A 17,994-nucleotide genomic window follows, 5' to 3' on the forward strand; every position below is an offset into this window, starting at 1 on the left:
GTGTTTCTGTGGGTGCTCCCCCGCCGCTGTTACGGGTCTCCTGGTTCTCACATTACGCACCACGGACTCCACCACTCCGCATTAGCGAGGCCCAATTAAACCAAGCAGTTGATTAAACAAGCCAATCAGGGTAATTAGTTTAATCAGATTCCCTTGGTAGCCAGCACTGAACTGCTTGTAAAAGGCAGTTAAAGAATGAAGAGCACCTACTTAAGCTCCTATTTTATTTTTTTTTTTTTTTTTTATGTCTGAGGTAATTAGAATTACCCATGGCGAGCCGAAAATCCAAAGGCCCAAATGGGGAGCGGGGAGGACGATTAATGAAGGCGATGATGTGTGAAGCAAACAGAAAGGAAGACAGGATGTGTGGTAAACAAATGGAGAGGAGGCAGCGCTCTGGGAAGGGGCACAAAGCGCAGCTCCCCGCCCGCTCAATGGCCCTGTCTGAAGTGGCCGGAGACGCCAGCGCTCCTCGGCACGTCCGTCCTCTCTCTCCCCGCTGCCACCGAGCCTTGAACGGCTAAAGCCGGGAGAACCGGGAGGAATTTTGCAGCTGGGTGCTGTCCGGACTGCCCCAGCGCTGGTTCTTGCCTGGGTTTTGGCGCAGAGCCTGAGCGCTGCCCGGAGCCAGGGGACAGCTCCGCCGGGATGTCCCCAGAGCATCTCCTCCTCCCTGGCCGGCCACAGGGATGGGACGCCCTGACACTTGACATCAAGGGTCCGCATTCCCGAGGCTGCCTTTCTGCTTTGGCAAGTGCTACACCTCTCGTTTTGGCTGGCTTATTTTACCTGCCTGCCAGATGTTGCAATTCTGCACGAAAAGCTGCAGAAGTTTTTCAGTGACGTTTGTCTCGCTAAACAAAGCCCAGATTTTTGACTGTGTGTTCCTGCTGGGGATAAAGCTAGGTTTGGTGGGTTCAATTTGTCAGCCACGCACAGTCATCAGGGAAAGGACTCATGAGATGGGAGTTTTAGTTCTGCTACTGCCACAGAGCCATTGGTTTTCCACAGCTGAAGAGGGTGCGCAGACAGGAGCAAAGCTTTAGGATAACATGCAGTGATGCCTCTCCAGAACATCCTGCTCTCACTCCAGCCGTATGGGACATGGGACTTTGGGAGCTTTTTATTTTAATGATGGTATATTCTTTTTTAATAGTCCCCAGTGATTTTTTTCCCCCCGTCATATCTAAATGCTTTTTAAACTTGCTTCCTGCACCCACCACTTCTGCCGCAAAGGGTTCCTCAGCTGAATCACATGCGGGGCAAGGAGCTGTCTCAGCTTATTCTGATCTGAACAATTCTTTATCTTTGGCCATATTTCTGCTGTGTCTTTTTGGAGGTGAATGGACACAAACTGCTTCCAGTGTTCAAGATGGCAATCAGAATTACCCATGGCGAGCCGAAAATCCAAAGGCCCAAATGGGGAGCGGGGAGGACGATTAATGAAGGCGATGATGTGTGAAGCAAACAGAAAGGAAGACAGGATGTGTGGTAAACAAATGGAGAGGAGGCAGCGCTCTGGGAAGGGGCACAAAGCGCAGCTCCCCGCCCGCTCAATGGCCCTGTCTGAAGTGGCCGGAGACGCCAGCGCTCCTCGGCACGTCCGCCCTCTCTCTCCCCGCTGCCACCGAGCCTTGAACGGCTAAAGCCGGGAGAACCGGGAGGAATTTTGCAGCTGGGTGCTGTCCGGACTGCCCCAGCGCTGGTTCTTGCCTGGGTTTTGGCGCAGAGCCTGAGCGCTGCCCGGAGCCAGGGGACAGCTCCGCCGGGATGTCCCCAGAGCATCTCCTCCTCCCTGGCCGGCCACAGGGATGGGACGCCCTGACACTTGACATCAAGGGTCCGCATTCCCGAGGCTGCCTTTCTGCTTTGGCAAGTGCTACACCTCTCGTTTTGGCTGGCTTATTTTACCTGCCTGCCAGATGTTGCAATTCTGCACGAAAAGCTGCAGAAGTTTTTCAGTGACGTTTGTCTCACTAAACAAAGCCCAGATTTTTGACTGTGTGTTCCTGCTGGGGATAAAGCTAGGTTTGGTGGGTTCAATTTGTCAGCCACGCACAGTCATCAGGGAAAGGACTCATGAGATGGGAGTTTTAGTTCTGCTACTGCCACAGAGCCATTGGTTTTCCACAGCTGAAGAGGGTGCGCAGACAGGAGCAAAGCTTTAGGATAACATGCAGTGATGCCTCTCCAGAACATCCTGCTCTCACTCCAGCCGTATGGGACATGGGACTTTGGGAGCTTTTTATTTTAATGATGGTATATTCTTTTTTAATAGTCCCCAGTGATTTTTTCCCCCCGTCATATCTAAATGCTTTTTAAACTTGCTTCCTGCACCCACCACTTCTGCCGCAAAGGGTTCCTCAGCTGAATCACATGCGGGGCAAGGAGCTGTCTCAGCTTATTCTGATCTGAACAATTCTTTATCTTTGGCCATATTTCTGCTGTGTCTTTTTGGAGGTGAATGGACACAAACTGCTTCCAGTGTTCAAGATGTGAAACTGTATGGATTTGCACAAATGGATGTCAAATTCAGAAAAATCAGTAGGAAAGCATCATTAGTCATAATGATGCTTCCCATTATGTTCCCACTGATTTTTCTGAATTGGATAATACTCTTGACCTCAGTAATCTACTGTAGAAATAAGTTTCACAAGTGAGATCAGCAGTGTGGAAATGCTGACCCTCTGTTACTACTCTCAGAAACTCAGAATAAGGAGGACTCATACTGTCATTCAAGAACGTGGATTATAAACAGTGTGTCACTACAAAGCATCTAAACCTGTCCTTTTAACCTGTTTAAACTCAGGTCATTGTGTTACAGTGTGCTAAATCAGCCCAAGATTCCCCAAATGAAAAGAAAGAACATGACAGTATACCCATAGCCTTGCTCCTTCCCTTGGTCCGCAGAACTCCCTGAGATCATCAATCTTGCAAACACTCTTCTAGATGGATACTTTTTTCAAAGCCCCATCCAATCTAATATCATTCCTCTTACAGCACCACATATTTATAAAGCTTTTGCTTTACATTTAATGAGTGGCCAGAGCCTATCACCCCTGGAAGGTAATAGGAAAATTCTCTGAAATAGGCACTTTGTATTCTCCTAGCTCATTATTTTCCTCACAAAATAATTTGCAGAACTATATTAAATACATTACCCAAAGATACTCTTGCAAAGCACTTACAGTAATTACTTTAACTCAGAAGAGATCATTTCCCCAGAAGCTCTTACCTGTCAGGAGAGGAAAACAACCAGGTATCACCAGGCTGACTGAGTCTGAGAAAATGGAATTATTAAATGTTCTAGTCTTTTTCTACCATGTAAATTCTTTGGGTTTGTGCACTCTTTTTAAAAAACTTTGTCTCTTTTTGCCCTGCTGGTTACTGCCAGGAGAGAAGTGCTGTAAGGGCTTCATCCTAGGCTTCCAAGAAGGAAACCTGACCCAGACATGGCATAACCAAACAAATCTATCTTGCACCTTATGCCCATTTGTCTCAGAGGGATAAACTGTCCATGCTTCTCCCAAAGGACAGCAGTCAGTCCTGGTCCCTCAGACCCAGGGACATGGGCAGTCTGACAGTCTGGTTTTTATGGCATGGATGGGATGGGTGGTGAATACACAGCAGAGCATCAGGGCACATTTAAAAATGCAAAACCTCCCGAGGTGTGTTTGAGGTGGGTTTGTAAGACTGTGAATGACAAAGAGAGCCAAACCTGAGATATCAGATCAGTTTCTGGAGAGAGCCATTCCAGAACTATGCCTTGGTTTGATTTCAGAGAGCAGCAGCAGTCCAAACCAGCCAGGGAGAAAGTTGACAGCAAGGCAAGGCCTCACAGGCATCTGTTTATCGATGTAGAAGCACTCAGCCAAAATGTTCAAAGCATGGGATAAAATGTAGATAATCTAGGAAGATATAAAAACGGGTCACAAGGGAAAGACAAGTGGTTTTTCCCACTGAAATTGATTTGCTCTGACCAAGTAGATCTCATCTCTGGATCTCTGGATGTATCTAAAGGTTGTTAATTTTTTTAATGAGCCGGGAAAGTAGAGGGCACCAGTAACACCACGAAAACAGATGACTTCATTAAGAGTTGGCTGAGTCAATGTTTTTTTTCCCCCCAGGAGGCCAATAGATTTCATTAGGAAGCAGGAAATGGCTCAGAGAGCAGCTACAAGCTTTTAATTCCAGGTGGAGGTGGAAAGGACCAAGAGTGAGTGGTGGAGTTGGGAACACAACCACGAAGACCCTAGGACACGGCTGGGAGAGAGGATCACAGGCTGTCACAGCTGACTGAGCTCAGACAAAGACAAAGTGCCCATGGCCTCGGGCTCACCATTTAAATTATGGAAGTGTGCAGCTCTCACTGCACAGGAGCAATATCCTGGTAAAGCAGGTCCACAAGCAGGAGCTCCTGTAGAGAGGTCTTGCAGGCTCCCCTTTACTTGTCAGCTTAAGGTATTTTGCATGTGTCTTTCAACATGTAGGTGGTATTTGAGTAAAATTTTTTAGACTGGCCTTTGAGACTCCTCAGATCTTGGGTATGTTTGTTGCTGGGATTTTCCCTCCGGTGGTTGTAGAAACAGTGCCCAGAAAAGCCCTGATATTTGAATCCAGTTCCTTAAATTGTCCCAGTTATGGTTTTAGTTCTGTGTTTGAAATAAATTTTAAGTCTCCCAGCTCTGTCTTCAAAAACACATGTAAAATCCTCTGTCCCTGGAACAATGACAAGGGATTGGGAACATCTGCACTGGAATGGCTGTAGCAGGAGTGCAGTACAGTACTGTGTGTCAGCCTGACAAATTCCCACTAATCCCACCACCGTGCTGGGCTTTACCCACACATGGACAACCCGCCCGAGCGCCATCGCCAGCGCGGCACTCCTGACCTCCTCCTTGTAACCCACAATGCAGAGGAGATATCTGTGATGCTGAGAGAATGAAACGCTTCAGTTTTACATGAAAAAAGGGTATTCAGGCTTCTAGGCCCAGGAGTACAAATTATTAATCACTCCTCACAAGGAATCCGCAGATGGATGTTTAGCACTATTCACCACGACATAACTGCAAATCAATTAGTTCATTTTGTCCTACCCTGAGGCTGTCTGGCAGACAATAGCAATGTCTTGTGCAAACGTTTTTATAAAGAAGACACAGGGGGAAGGAACCACAAAGGCCATTGGTTCTAACGAGCAATTAGGAAAGTGTGCAAGGCTCGCTTTCTTTTTTTTCCTTCTTCCCCCTTTCTTTCTTCAATTCATTCCGAGGCTCTAATTCTGAAAATGATGCTTTTCTTGCCCACTTCCTGTTTGTCAAATGAAGTGCTAATCAGCGGCTTACAGCTCTCTAGCCAGCAAGGAGAGGATGAGGTAAGAAGGAGTTGGGAAAAGTGGAGAGCCAGGGAACAATGTGGGGGAAACAATGCTCACTTATGCTCTTCTGGGCAATCAGGGCTGCATGTAACTCCCAGGAAAAATAACCTGCCCTAAAACGCTCCGTGGTGATGCTCAGCAGAAGGAAGCCCCTTGGCCCAGGGAAGCTGTGAGTGCTACTCAAGGGAGTCTGGTCCCCCACCAAAAATGCCTGAAGTGCCTTCCCTTGCTTCCAGAAGGGAAAGGGAGAAATCCAAGTCCAGACTGGGGTGTTCCTATCTGCCCTTTGGAGGGGATGGATACTATTCCAGCACTGACAGCAAGGCCAGGGCTAGGACTTCTAACACAGACCCCTTGTTGCATGTTTAAAATTAGGAGCAGTGAAGCTGGGCTCAGCCAAGCTACCTCCACCTGCAGATTTACTTGGGAAGAGCTCAGTGAGAAGGCCCCAGGGTGTCTTCACAGAGGACATACTGCAAGCAGCCTCTGCCTCTTCCATGAAGACAAATGTATAGCAAATAGAATACAACCCCACAGATTTGCTTTTAAACTTTAAGATGATTGGACCCACCACAGAATTAAAGGTAGAATTCCTTCAGGAGAGATGAGCCACCTGAAGTATTAGTCTGTCCCAAGAGAGCAGCCTTTAGAATTCCTTTCCTTTTGCCTTTAAGGTCCCTCTCTGTCATGGTCCTTGCAAAGAGCTCCCAACAGCAGAGAGAAATCTTTGCCTCTGGGAACAAACCTCCCCAGCTGCCTGTGCCCTTGTTTCTCTGCTCTCTTACATTTCATCTTCCTGAATTTCAGGAACTGTGGGGGTCTATGGTAGCTTTCAGCACCTAAACAAGTGGGGTGAACCTTGAATGGGACATTATTGCAGTATAAATCTCTGGAATAGGGGCTGAGCATTAGTGGTAGACCCTGGGTGCCAGGGGCTGGCTGTGAAGGGGTTGCAATCAGATATTCACAAGCACTGCGTCATATAAATCTTGCATATTTACTTGTGTGCCGCCAGTCATATTTTTCTTCTTGCTTTCCATTGCTTTCCATTCATTTGGGGGATGAGTGGGATTTTCTGTACACAACCAGTTAAGCCCATGCAAATAGTATTTGCATGAAGTTTGAGCAATATATGCAGCCATCTGGAAAGTCTGTTTGAGTGCAATCCCCACTGGCATCACCTTGCTCTGAACGTGTACGTGCTATTCATGTGGCTGTCTAGTTAGTAGGTCTGGTTATTTGAGTTGTGCTTTCTGGATGGGCTTCTTAGTAGTACCTCTGCTTTTTCTCCTTCTTTTTTGCTTCCTACTGCTTGAACTTTGCTGCTTGTCAAGTGGCTGCCTGGTGGCTTGGAGGAAATTTGAAGGAAACTTCAATGTCACTCCTCGTGCAGAAATGTCTCCTCTGCAAAATCTGCTTCCACTCATCAGTGAAAAGGCAGGTACCAAACTGTGCATCGGTGAGTCCAGGGCTCAGATGGCTGAAACAGATGAGCTAGAGGGAATTTGCTCTTTTCATGTGATACCCTGTCAGTCTGTAAGGATGTTTATTATTATTATTTCCTCAGGGGACACAATTTACAGCGCCTGTCTTTTTGGCTCCTACTGTGTGAGTCACATTTCTTAAAACATTTATTCTTGTAATCTCTGTGTCAGAGAACACTCTATTTTGCCATTTTACCTGAAGAAGAACAGTGAGAAAATCTTTCAATAACTCTTATGAGTGCATCTGGGCAAAATTTTCTCTGTAAATATTTTGTTTGCCAAAAACACATTTCTGATCACTGAAGCTGTCTGTGCTCTTTAAATCTCTTGGAGTAGAGGTGAAAAATGTTTTGAGCCAAAAAGAAAAAAATCCCAAAACCAAAAAAGCATATTTCTGAGAAGAGTTTGACTTTCATTAAAATTGTAGATAATTTTGAAAGGGTCAGCTAACCTTATTAAAAAAAAACAAACAGGGAAATAAAGGTCAGTGTTAGGAGTTTTATCATGTTCAGCTGTACTTGCTGAATCTTGTTGCTTCCCTCGCCTGATGCCAGTGCTCATTTGACCCCACTGTACCCCCTAACCCCCAAAATACTAATGCTACCAAAGCTTCACCACCAGTAGATGGTTTGGGGCAGAAGGGCACAAGCAGTGAGGGTTACACAGGAGTGGAGCCAACCCTCTTGATGGCATCTTGTAGTTGAACATACCTTTGCCTCCTCTGACAAAAATTTTCTTTTTCATTTTTACATATCTGAAGACTATAAAAATCTATATTTAATAAAACCCCTCACCTAAATAATTTTTGAAATTCTTTATTAGTGAAACTGTAGACCTGTAGAACTTCAGGTTTTCTGTCCGCTGACTCATGAGTACACTGAAATGTTTCAGGATTTTGTTCAAAGTAACCAGATGACCCATGGCACAGAAAGATCTTAAACAACACACTTCTGAACCTTGGATTGGCCCCCAAACCACTGATGATGGTTAGTTTGGCAGAGTGCTTGGTGCTCTGGGCCTCACAGGTCTGGGAATTGCAGAAGCACAGGGTTCCTGAGCATCCCAGGGAGCCAACCTGACAGGGTCCAGCAAGGATATCTGAGGCAGGGGAATCTCTGATCGCAGCTAGACTTGCTCAGACCTTCCCCAAACTGAGAATTGTTGCAGTGTTGAGCAGAGAAGAGTAACTTCATCATCTGGGGAATTTCAGTGGTCTTGATTTTCATCTTGCATCTGAATTAAAAAAAACTTAGGAATAAGAGTTGAATGAATCCAATTTCCCCCACGGCTCAAATAAACAAATTGCACACATCGAAGGAGGGGAAACAGCACAAGAAAAGGAAAAGACATAGAAAAAGAATAGGGAAGTCAAATAAATGAGGCTTTCTCTGATCCCCAGTAACCATGATCCAGGTCCATCCAGGAGTCCTTCTCCATCCAATGATCATTCTTGGACAATTGTTCCAGAGACCACATCTATTTGGCAGGACTAGAACTGTAGGTCCGTGGGGGAGTGTTCATGTTCTCTCCTTTCCTTTGGAAGGGGTCCATGGCATCCCTACATCCCTGAGGTTCCACATCTCAGTGGATGTCTGTGAGACTTCCCATGCTAGATGTGGCCAAAGGCCGGGATGTTCTCTCCCCTGTGGGAGAAGGAAGCAGGGGGGTGTGAAGGAGCTCTGCCAGCATCAGTGGGAATGGCCATCACCCCTTTTACCACCTCTGACACCCCTGCATCTCCTGCTTGCTTCCAGCAACCTGCTCCCTCTCTGGCCAGGCCTGTTTCTCTGGGAGTCTCCCGCTTGGCAAATGGCTGGCTTTCAGGCACAGTCAGTATTAGTTAATCAGCACGTTTAATACATTAGCGTGCACATATTTATCTGCATCCACTGAGCTTTGTGAGCTGCAACTCTTGCAGCTTGGGCTGGAAAATTAGTTTCCCAGCTGCGGAGGGTTGCTGTTCATTTATTTACAGTCCTTGGAGACCTCCTGAATGCAATGGCACAAAACAAAATGAGGCCTCTAATCCAAAAGCCAGGAAGCTTAAGCACCTGTAGAAACAGTTTTGCATTCCAAGGGGCAAATTATCTCTAATCTTGTTAAATAACTGCACTGCGAAACAATCACAAAATGCTTTTCTTCGATGGCCCATAACCAAACACAAGGGTCCATTACTGCTCCACGCAGGGAGAGCCAGTAATCCTACAGGAGGACACAGTTGATCCTGAACAAGGGCTGCACTCAAAAGGAAAGAAGGAACGAAATAAAGCTAGAACTGTTTGAGAACGGATGCTTCCAATTTTCTAAATTACAATAGCAACCTGTTGCCAAGCAATTACAGTGTTTCGTCTGTTTTTTCCTGCTTTGCCCCCCACCTCATTTGTTTTTCTTCAGCAGATGCTGTTTCTGAACTTTGTCATTCATGTCCCTTTCCCCATCCCCTGTAATTTACAACTGATAATGAGCCACCATCCAGACATTGCTACTAAAAAAAAAAAAAAGAGAAAGTGAGATGCCTCTGTGCCTGTTCTACCTGACCCAGCAGAAGTGCCTTTGCAGATAATTTTAAATTGCTTTTTTAAGCAAGCTGCTTGGGTTTTTTTCTCACTATGCAAGACAGATGCTGCACGTAATTTTGACAAACGACCAATAAGTATTTGTTGCACCATTAAAAAAGAGAATGAAAAAATAGCAATTATGCTCTATGAAACTCCAATGGTAGTCAAAGCCTAACAAATCTGCAAATTAAAACAGGTGCTTAATTCAAGCAGGGCTTGCAGGAGCACTGGAGCCAGGCTCACTGTGGTATCTTGCTTTCTGTGGGGATGGATGTTTTTTTTGTGACAGAACAGGCAGCATGGACAGCTCATTACTGCTGGAGAAAATTCAGACCTGGAGAGAGTGCACTGTCGTGTCCCCAGGCCTGGATGGGGGGAGTGGCATTGGGAACCCCCTCCCTGAGGGCACCCAAGCCCAGCATCCTTCCAGTGAGGGCCCAGCCAGTTCAAGCTCAGCTACAGCTTAGCACTGGAATGAGAAAATCTGATTTTCAGAAACCAGTTTCACCTCAACGAGACAGACCCATTGGCCACCTGGTGTGGTAAAGACAGGGCGCAGGTGCCTACCTGGGGTTGGCAGAAGGAAAGTTACGGACTGCAGGTCTCCCTCTGAACTTTCCCACCTGACTGGGTAGATGGCAAACCTTGGGGTGGCACCATCTTCCACTTTTCTGTACTTATCAGCATGCTTTTAGGGGAGTGTCTACACCTTGGGAACATGTAGAAAGTCATACTTTCTCACTACTCACCACTTCCCTGAAAAAAAAAGATACAACAGGTCAGCAGAACCTCATTTCTGGCAGGGTCACACTGTCTGGAAGAATAAAACAGTGATGATCATTCCCCACTAAGGCTGCATTGGAGAGTTATTCCTTTTCTGAACAATCCATCCTATTTCTCCCCTGTCCCCTCAGTGAGCACCATCTCAGAACTCACATTATTGGTGCAAATGTCACCTTGGGCAGGGTGCACAGGGAGTTCTGCAGGTTAAAGTAGACATGACTTCTGCAGCTCTTCAGTTCCACCTGCTCATACAAACTGAAGATCTGCTCCTTTTCCCAGCTGCTAAAATATCTAAACTTAAGGACAGGTTTTTCTTGCTTTTGAGTCATTAGTTTTCTAATGCTCCTACAGTGCTGGAACACTGAGAGTTTTTGAGAAGACTTAGGTTTTTTGTGAAGAAATGAAGAGATAAATGGGGCTAATGGTGTTCATGTCTCTCAGAAGTGGCTCACCTAAGCTAGTGGAAATTAAATCAATGAAGCTTCATTGACCTACATCAACTGGGGGTTGAATCCAAGAGCAACCAGACTTTACACACAGTAAGGTATTAACCTCCAAATTAATGATGAGTGGCTTAAATGGAGGGGATCAGGCCTTCAAGGCCAGTTGGTGAATGTCAGAGGTGTAGGCATGAAGCAGGGACGCTGGGCAGAGCAGGGTACAAGGAAAGGATGAGATAACCTCCAGCACATCTGTTACACTCATCTGTACTTCACTTTTGTTTTTCAAACAGGCTGAATTTGCACACACCCACCCCACACAATGACTGTGCTTTAAGCCTATCCTTGCTTTAAATGGAGTAATGATGTAGGTTTTGATCATATACAACCCCAGAACATCCAATTAGTTCTTTGATACCTTATCTTCAGCTTTGGGACTCTGCTTTTATGCAAGATTGAGATTTCATGCAAAATTCAAGAATGGAATAAATCATCTTTACAGGCTTATCTGGGACAGACAACAGTCTACTATATCCCAAATTCTGCCCCTCCACAGTCTCTCAGAGCCTTCAGAATGGACCTGCTTCTGCTTTTTCCTCTGCTTTTCTGTCTCTTTTCATGTTATTCTCCATTTTCTTAAAGGACCTGAGAGCTAATTGATCACTTCAAAATGAATGCAATTGCTTCCCAGCAGTGAGATGCTGTGTTTCCTCTACACCGAATCTGTGCACTGTTCCACTAGATAAACAGCACCAAATGTCATTTGAGAATCACATCCTGCTTTCATTCTCTCCCCTGCTCACATTCGAGGCTCTAGCTTTGTGTGAGAGTGATTCACTTTCCCACTGAATGCAGAGTGAAAGCCCATTTTCAGCACTCTCCCAACACCCGTGCACAACCAGCTATTCATTTCCAATGATCATTTGTATTTCTTTTGGAAGACCTTAAACACCACAGGGAATAAAAGGAAAACCATTCAAGTGAAAATAAGATCGGCAAAGACAATGCATTGCCCTGCTGTCAGGGCTTAGCTAAAGATGAATACATATTGGCACCTTTTTTGCCTGGTTTTGTAACATAGTTGGGGTTTATGTGTGGTGTGTGTATATTTGCTCATTTCCCTAAAAAACTGTTCAGCCACATAGTTGCTTTCAGCTAAGTTTTCAAGGATTCTCAGGGATATTAAGCACTAGAAGTTTTTACAAACTTGTTGGAGGAGAAGAAAGAGACAGCGTTGACAGAAGATGCAGCACGAGTAGAGCCCTTCTGAAACACTGCAGAAACACTGCAGAGTAACTCAGCCTGCAGGTACCAAACCCAAACCCCAGGCTCAGGCTACCCAGAGACCAGATCTCTGCTCTTCAGAGTAAACCTTTCTCATAGCACCATACTGTGGCTCCAGCCTGAGGTATATGAGGTTACTTTGCTGCTCAAGAGACGTGGGTGAAACCAGAATTTAATTCCAAAAGCCACAGTGTGGTCCCTGGTTCCCTCAATGTCCAGAAAGAGGAAATTACTTTGGCCAGTTAATTCCCATATTTCCAGACATATTCAGAGGAAAGTGGGAACTACAATATGGATTTAGAAGCTGAAGTAAGTCCCAAAAGGATGTAAGGGGGAATCAAGGACAATTATGCCCACTTAGGAGAGACATACAAAGTCTTGGATGATGCTTTGGAAAGGGTATAAAAGTCACTACGTGGAGGTCAGCAAGTGCCTCAAATATTCATCAAGAAGGATGATTTTGAAACAGTTGATTATGGGGCATTACTAAGGAAAAGGATATTCAGTGGAATATCCAGTGGAATTCAGCTCTCACCTCAGTATAGAGAGTGGTATTGTAGGAATAAAATTAGCAAATATGAAGACCTCATGAGAAATGAGTGAGAGAGTTGGGGAGATATCAATGAAATTCTTACACCTGGATTCAGCACAGAGGAAAAGCAGATTCAGTGCATAATGGAGAAATGGTGTGTGCTGGGATGTGGGACAGTAAAATGGATTTTGTGGAAAGGAAAAATTATTGCTGCAAGGTATCATCAAACAGATAATTTGATAATAAAAAGATTTTGTCTGATGTAGGTAGAAAAACTATACTGTCCAGTAAAAGTATTGAAATACTTTTCTATTGATTAAAGAGGCATTAGCAATAAAATGGAGGGATTTAACTACCAAAGCAGGATGTAGCACTGGATGTTGTAAGGATAATAGAAGGATCTTGGAATAGCACTGGTTTTGGAATGCAGATAATGAGGGATAGGTTTTGGTCAGGAGAGGTAGAAACAATGATTAGAGGGAGAAGTCATGCTGTACACTGATGGTAGGAGAGACTGCCAGGGCACAAGAACTGCATGGGCAGAGCAAAACCCATTTGGGTCCGAGTGATATAGGGTAAGATGGCTAAAGACATTGAGACTGAGTCATTCCATCAGTTTCCTATAAGTTCCCAGGCTGGAGTGTAAGGTAAGACCACCTTCCTATATGGAGGGAGAGATAGAGAGGGAGACACAGAGAGAGAGATCAATAGGTACGCAAGTGAGAATTGTATCGTTATGGAAGCTTTAATTCTGCACACATGCAGTAGAAAATAAATGCTATCAAGAAAGGCCCATACAGCCTTTGGGCTGTCTCATTCACTCACTCAGTTATGCAACAAACACAAGATGATGAGATTTTAGGTTTGATTTCATAGACAGTGAGACCTCTTGAGAACACAATGACTTTGGACCTGTGATCATGAGATGAATCCATGTAAATACAAAGAAAGTGTTAAAAGAGGGATCTGCAACTTAGGTCCAAATGGGCAAATTTGTTGAAGAGTTCTGGGACTGTTGTGTGCAGGGTACTTTAGAGGCAAGGGTGAAAAAACCCCTTTGCTCTTGTATCTTGCTCAGGAGGAAGACCCATATTACAGAGGAAGGCTCCAGACTGAATCAAATGCAAGGTCCCCTGCAAACAGGATGTTTGGACTGGGCAGAACAAAGGGTTACAAGGACTAAAACCATATCTAACCAGCAAAAAGGCACATCTTAGAGATCAGAAAGCATAGACAGCTTGTGAGAATTGCCAACTGTCAAGCTGAGCTGAACCTTGCAAAGGAAATTTAAATCAAAACCAGACGGGTTTTCAGCTGGAGGAGGAATAGGAGAGAGAGAACATGGAGATTAACAATATGGCACCAAAACTGGATAAATGCTTTGCCTCAGGATGCAGTTCTGTGAGATAGGGTGAGATGGCTTAAAAGATTACTGATCTCTGCCAGCAAGCAGAGGCTCTGCTGTGCTTTCCCATCTTCCCACCACGGTGACGAAGCCTCACCCCATGTCTTGCACCAGCTCCTTAACCCCTTAGTAAACCATCCTAGAAAAACGTGGCTAGAGTTTTTCTGCTGTTTTAGCAAGTTGAATCAGCTTGGAAAACTGATCCACAAGTACTCAGGTTGGTGCCAGGGATGAGTGAGGCCATGGGGAGGTGAAGGAGGAGAGAGGCTGCTCCTTCCCTTTGCAGCCTGGCTCAGCTGCCTGTGACAGCACCACTTTCATTTTGGTTATGGACTTGGGTGAATTTGCAAATGAAAGGAAATGAGGATGAGGCTATAAGAATGGGAATGACCACATAGGAGGAGGAAAGGAGACTTGGGGACAGATAGACTCTGTCCCCAAATTCTGGAAGGAGAAGAGTGTGAATTGGCTAGCTCAGTAGCAATGATGCATTCATTCAGTCATGGGTAGTTCATGTAACTGGTAAATAGGATCTGGGCCCCATGAGTAAATAAGAAAAGCAGGAAGAGAATGAGATGTTTTGGGTAACTATAGAGCCATTAATTTGGCCTCAAAGTTGTACAAGGTCATATAATAATTTTTTGAAGGGAAAAACCTGACCACATGGAAATTAAAAGAAAATGGGATAAAAGGCAACCAGTTAATTACAAGTATATTGTATCCTTTTCACCTACTGTGTGAGCTGATCCTCTTTATTCAATCCTAACACAGAAGCCAGGAATTGGCTCGTTTTCTTCCGTCAGGATTGTTTTATTCATTGGCCATTCACCAAAAATAAAAAAAAAATCCTATTTCAATAGCCTTGGGAAATGGATGTTCAGCAACATTCACTGCAGCTCACTGGGTTTCTAAGGGCCATACAAGCAGTGGCTACAACAGAGTGATATATCTTGGTGGTACTGTGGCGCTCATGGGTGCTGTCAGTACACCCTGCTCTTGCAGAGCAGAAATCCCATCCCATCACTGCTGTGTCTTTCAAAATGTCCTTCAAAGTACAGCAGAGCCCTCCAAACAACATCTATAATTATGTGTTCTTCCCCAGGCTCCCCTTGGGTCTTTATTACTAATTTTGAAGGATTTTGCTCAGAAAGGTCTTTATACTCCGCAGGCACTGCTGAATTGGAATGGGAAGCAGGGTTTCTTCTCATTGTAAGGTAGGCAGGGCTGCCTTCCAGTTTCCCAGCTGCAGAGATTTATAGCCACTACCAGATTCACTAGGTGGCCAAGGTTTTATAACCCAATTGAACAGAATAAAACCATTTAGACTGAAAGCAATTTGATGCAGGACTCAATGACTTTCAGGAACTTGATGTATTACTGTGATCATGAAAGCTACAAATTATATATATATGTATATATTTGACAAATCACTTTCAAAAACAATTTAATTATTTGGAATGATTTAATCAGGGTTGACAGGCCTGCAAAGCATCTCTGGGAATGAAGCAGAAAACCTTGAAGTGTATGGAAGATTTTCAATCTGTGTTAAATCCTGTTCCAAAGAGAGGAGTTTGGTATCCTTCCCAAGGCTTCAAACTCCCTTGAATACAAATTCCCTTGGAGGATCTCCTAGGTTAGGCTCATATGGGCCTGTCTGAGGCTCAATGCAGCAAAGTGGAACTAGCATAGCAAAAACAGGCATCTACCTTTGACACCCTTGGCCAAATATTAGGGAGACCAATATCTTCAGGACTGCTATCCCAGCAGCCTGACAAGGCTTGAACTTCCATTTTTAACTCTGAAAAAGTTCCCAGATTTTTTTGTTGCTGCTGCTCCGTCTGCCTCCCATGGTTAGATGGGCTTTTTGGAAATAATGGACTTCACACTCCAATCCCCTCGTACTTCAGAAGCCCAGGTGTGTCGTTGTATTAAATATTTCAAGTTGCAATTCTCCTGTGAATCAGACTCCAAGGAAGGCTTGCAGAGTGCTTTCAGTGGAATCAAAAGTATGATACATTCATGAACTAAAAATTAACTAAAGAGACTTTCCTGAGTCTGGCAATCTGGGCTTACAGGGTCTGCTTTCCAGGCCATTTTACCATGGGAATGGCTACCAGTCCTGCTGCCCTCATGGGATGGACATTTCCAGGGTGTGTTATGAGCCTCTGTCCTGCCAAACTGTTCTGAGCACTGGCTCTGCTAGTGCAGAGAAATATGTGTCCTTTGGCTGCAGGAATGGAGATACTTGGAGGTGTTGTGAATGCTTGTCGTAGTGGTACAAACTCTTAATCCCCAAGAAGTTTGCTATTGCAAAATCATTTGGTGAGAGAGGGAAGAGATCAGTCTAGTGTCTGAGAACAGTCGAATAGACATGAAAATTAGGGATTAAAAGCTATGAATGACAAGGAAATATCTCAACAGGAACCTTATCTCCAGCACTGGAATGTCTCTCAGTACAAAAACAACCGCTAATGAATTCTCTCCATACAACCAAACGCCTTGGCTGCTCCCACCCAGGCTCCTGCAGCTCACGCTTCCCCGCAGTTTTCCTTTGCTTTATTGCTTTCAGATGCTGCCTGGTATGAGCTGCTGTGGTGGCTTTGTCACTGCCACCAGCACGGGGGAATGTGGCTCCGTCTGAGCGGGCTGCGAGGCGTCAGCCCAGCCTCTCCAGGGGCCGTCTGACACCGCAGCAGAGCTGCTGCCTGCAGCCACATAATCACAACCCATCCCTGCTGCTCAGCAAGAGCAGCCCCACAGCTCTGCCTGAATTCTCCTGTACCAAGATATCAGAACTCAGTACATCCCTCCGGGTGTCCAGAGTTGCTGAGGACCCTGCCGGGGGGCTCGGAGACCCTGGCATGCAGCCCAAACCACCCAGGGATTTGATTTTGACCCCTGGAGCAAGTTGCCAGCTTTGTATGAGGACCTGAAAGTCACAGAGGTTTGAATAGTATAATAATAAAATTATCACAGGGTGAAAATGTAGATTTTAGGATTTTTGGTATGGGGGTTATGGGGACAAGATGGAGGAACTTGGGCGTGTCTAGCCTTTCTTCTTCTTCTTCTTCTTCTTTTTCTTCTTCTTCTTCTTCTTCTTCTTCTTCTTCTTCTTCTTCTTCTTCTTCTTCTTCTTCTTCTTCTTCTTCTTCTTCTTCTTCTTCTTCTTCTTCTTCTTCTTCTTCTTCTTCTTCTTCTTCTTCTTCTTCTTCTTCTTCTTCTTCTTCTTCTTCTTCTTCTTCTTCTTCTTCTTCTTCTTCTTCTTCTTCTTCTTCTTCTTCTTCTCCATTTTCTGCAGTGATGTTGGCACTTTGGGATTGGTTTAGAGTAGAAGTGCACTGTCTAACATAGGTGATAGGTATTGGGAATTAAGTGTAAATATGTTATATGTAGTTTGTAATATAAAAGGACAACACCACCTCAGGGGCGGTCAGAGTGCCTGTGGCTGCCCTGCAGAGCAGACCTCTGCTGGGCAGAAAGAAAATTTTATAGATAAGAATTAATAAACAACCTCAAGACCGAAAAGTGAAGAGTCCAGACTCATTCTTCAGCCACACGGGCCAAAGCAGAGACATCCTATGCATCTCGGGGCAGCAGTTAACAACCAGCTACCCAAGACCAAGGCACTCAGGCATCAGGAGTGTTCATTCATCATTAATGCAGGAGGTGGTGGGAATGACACTTCCAGCAGCAGAGTTCTTGCTGTTGTCCACACCGCTCCCACTGGGCCTTTTGGATCTGTCCCTTTGATTTAGTGGTGCAAGTTAACTAAAACTCTGCATATCTTTTCCTTCTGGTTTGAAACACTCCTCCACATTCGTTCTGCTCTTGCCCATGATCCTCAGATATCTTTCCAGGGAAAACAATCCTGGATTTATTTACAGCACATCAGTTTTGTTTTAGCAACCCTTTTGGGGAGAAGGCAAGGAAAGATCTGAGCTCTCCAATAAGGACTTCAGAATTCCTCTGTGCTCTCAAGGCAGGGGCATTTTACTTGAAGGGTTGAGAGGGGAAGAAGAATGTGAACCCAGGTCAGGAACCTGTTTTTCTCTATGCTTTCTATGTGATGTTTTTATAGTGCAAAATCCAGAAACACCCCACAAGAAAGAGAGAGCAAAATCTTTATTAACATTC

The sequence above is a fragment of the Geospiza fortis genome, unplaced genomic scaffold (genome assembly GCF_000277835.1).
Source record: "Geospiza fortis unplaced genomic scaffold, GeoFor_1.0 scaffold730, whole genome shotgun sequence".
Lineage (NCBI taxonomy): Eukaryota > Metazoa > Chordata > Aves > Passeriformes > Thraupidae > Geospiza > Geospiza fortis.